This window comes from Palaemon carinicauda, chromosome 16 (genome assembly GCF_036898095.1).
Source record: "Palaemon carinicauda isolate YSFRI2023 chromosome 16, ASM3689809v2, whole genome shotgun sequence".
Taxonomy (NCBI): Eukaryota; Metazoa; Arthropoda; class Malacostraca; order Decapoda; family Palaemonidae; genus Palaemon; species Palaemon carinicauda.
In genome coordinates, this window is record NC_090740.1 from 45,579,232 (window position 1) to 45,582,802 (window position 3,571).

Consider the following 3,571-nt stretch of genomic DNA (forward strand, 5'->3'; position numbering starts at 1 on the left):
AGACTGTATAGTTTTAAAAATTGCAGTCTTTCCCAGTAGTGAAGGTCCTTAACTTCTTCTATTCTAGCAGTATAGGACCTTTGTACACTCTCTATTTGGGGCAATGTCCCTTTGGTAGTGTGGGGTACCATATCACTTTGCAGTACTCGAGTGTACTACGTACATAAGTTTGTAAAGCATAATCATGTGTTCAGCTTTTCTTGTTTTAAAGTGTCTGAATAACATTCTCATTTTTGCTTTACATTTAGCCAACAATTGTTGCTATTTGGGTCGTTGCATAACATATTTCCTATTTAACATTACACCAAGGTCTTTAATTGCTTCCTTGTTTGTGATTGTCTTGTTATTAGGTCCCTTGTATGCATATACCATTCCTTCTCTGTTTCCATAGTTTATTGATTCGAATTTATCGGAGTTAAATATCATCCTATTTATCTCCGCCCATTCATATATTTTGTTTAGATCTCTTTGTAGTGAGTTTCCTAACTTCATCTCAAGTAATTTCTCTACTTATTCTTGTGTCATCGGCGAAACTTCTCACTACAGAGTTTGTAACATCACAGTCTATGTCTGAGATCATAATAACAAACAGCAATGCAGCTAATACCGTACCTTGTGGCACGCCAGATTATTACCTGAGCTTCATCTGATTTCTCGTCATTTGCAACCACTATCTTGTTTTCTGTTTTGCAGGAATTCTTTTATCCATTTTCCTATCTTTCTCACAATATTATGCTTGCTCATTTTTTTCTCTAATATTATTTATGGTCTACCTTGTCAAATGCTTTTGCAAAATCTAGATAGATCACATCTGTGTCTTTTTCATTTACCATATTTTTGTATATGTTTTCATAGAGTGCTATCAGTTGGGTTTGTGTACTTTTTCCGGGCACAAAAACCGTGTTGACCTATATTAAACAAATTATTTTTAACCAAATGATTCATTATTTTTTTTTTTATTACCCTCTCATACAATTTCATAATATGTTATGTTAGACTAACAGGTCTATAACTGCTTGCCTCTACTCTTGATCCACTTTTGAAAATAGGGGTTATATAAGCTAATTTATGTTTAATATATATCTCGCTCATGTCTATACTTTGTCTTAGCAGTATTGCAAAGCGGCGTCGCAATAGTGTGTGCAGTTTTTTTTTAACAAAATCGCTGGAACTCCATCTGGTCTGGCTGCCGATCCATTTTTAATTTCGCTTATAGCCGTGACAATATCTGCTTCATTAACATCTATATCCATTAGATATTCAAACATTTTCTTCTCTCATTTCTGTTTCATTATTTTCATTTGCAATTCTTGGCATGAACTCACTCTTATATTTTTCTGCTAATATGTTGCATATTTCCTTTTTTTTCATTCGTTGACTGTCCTTCAATTCTTAGAGGGGCCTATTTCTAATCTCCCTTTATTCATCTTTTTTTGCATAGGAGTAAAGTACTTTGGTTTTTTTTTATTTTTTTGTATTTTGAAGTGTCTTTTTCTTCTAAGTCCCTTTTTTTATTTTCTTTCTATTGTATAATCTTTTGTTCTGCATTTTCTATCTTACCTTTTATTTCCATCATTTTCCACACATTTTTTCTTTTGCAAGATTTTTCTTCCACTTTCTAATTTTCTGAAATAAGATCCTTCTGTCTCTTGGTATGCATGTCTTTTGTTTATTGTTTTTTTTTATTTTTTTTGGTACATATTTTTTCAACAATTTTCTCCAGTATTTTGTACAGTATGTCCGTATCTACCTGTATATTATCATTTACGAATGCATTTTTCCATTCTTTGTTCAATTCTTCATTTATTTCTGACCATTTTATATTCTTACGATAAAAAATATATTTTCCATATCCTTCCCAACGTTTTGTGCTTTGATTAATTCTGCGATCACTTACTTTGAAATGGACTATTAATTCTATGACATTGTGGTCTGAAATTCCCGTGTTATACACTATTATTTCTTTAACATAATTCACCTCATTCATAAATACTAGATCTAGGACATTTTCCTTTCTTGTTGGAATGTGGTTTATTTGTTGCATATTATGTTCTAATAGCATATTTTGAAGCTTTTCAAATTGCCTCTTATCTTCTGCGCTACTACTACTCTCTTTTTTATATGTATATATACAACCACTTTCTTCTATCCGTTCTTTCCAATCCACGAAAGGAAAGTTAAAATCTCCTGATAGGAGTATATTCCAATCTTTATGGTTTCTACATATATCATCTATTTTTTCTATTATTATGTCAAACTCCTTAGTATTTGGGGGGTCTGTAAACTACAATATTCACTAGTTTTCAGATTCCAATTCTACCGCAATCAATTCACATTCTGTGTTGCTGTATTTTTCACAGACTCTTCCTTGATTTATGTCTCTTTCCTATATTGCAGTTCCCCCTTGATTCCTATTTGTTCTGTCTGATCTATATGTTTGGAAACCCCTTTATCTGGTCATCACTGCCAGTCTCTTGGGAATACCATGTTTCACTTATATTTAATATATCTATTTTTTCAATTTGGGCTAGTTCTTCTAAGAACTCTATTTTCTTTTTAGAGTTACTCGTGACTAAACCCTGTGCATTCATCACTATTATGGATTGTTTTCATCCCCATTGTTTAATATTGGTAATATGGATTTTCCCATGCTTCTTTCCTGTTCTGATATGATGTTCTTTTCTTCATTTCCAGGAATTCTGCCATTAAAAAAATCCAACTTTTCTATTATATTTGCTCTTTCACCTTCATATTTATTTTTGTGTATATACCTGCAATTATCCCCATATCTGCACCAACCCCTGACATTATAGATGCATTCTTTGTAGTTGGGCTCTAAATGTGCATATTCGGATTGAAAGGCATCATATCTTGGGGCCTTTTGTGCATAGAGCGTTACATACTCGGCTTGCTTTTTTGTTTCTCTTTTTGTTTCATTTTTGCTTTCACTTTTCTCTTCTGTTTGCTGAGTTTTCTTACTTTCATTCATGGTTGCAGGATGCATATATCGACATTTTATTTTTGTATTTGCAATCCTTTTCCTTCATTTAGGTTTTTGCATATTTTTGGATGGAGATCTCTGCATTCGTCTCCATATCCGTCTAAATACATACATCTACCATATATTTCATAATTATGGCATATCTTTGGATGCTTGTAGTAGCGTCTTTTGCCAAATCTGCAATTCCCTCTTTTCAGCAAATTGCAGACTATATCTTTCTTTTTTTTTTCTTGTTCTTGCTCTTCCCTAAAGGTATGTAGGTCTGGATAGAGTCTCTTGAGTCTATTATTTGTTTCTATCTGATAATCTATTTCTTCGTAAGTATGTTGTTGGATGGAATCATAAGTTATATCAATGATTTCCTCTGCATCCTTACACATATCCTGTTTATTTTTCTCTTCTTCTTCTTCTTCTTCTTCTTCTTCTTCTTCTTCTTCTTCAACTATTTGCAGATTTAGTCTCGAATTAATTATATTTTCTATCTAGACTAAGCATGTTGAGTAGAATACCTTTGTGTCTATTTCTATTTTTTGCTGTATTTCAGCACATGTAGGGTGTGTTGGAACATGA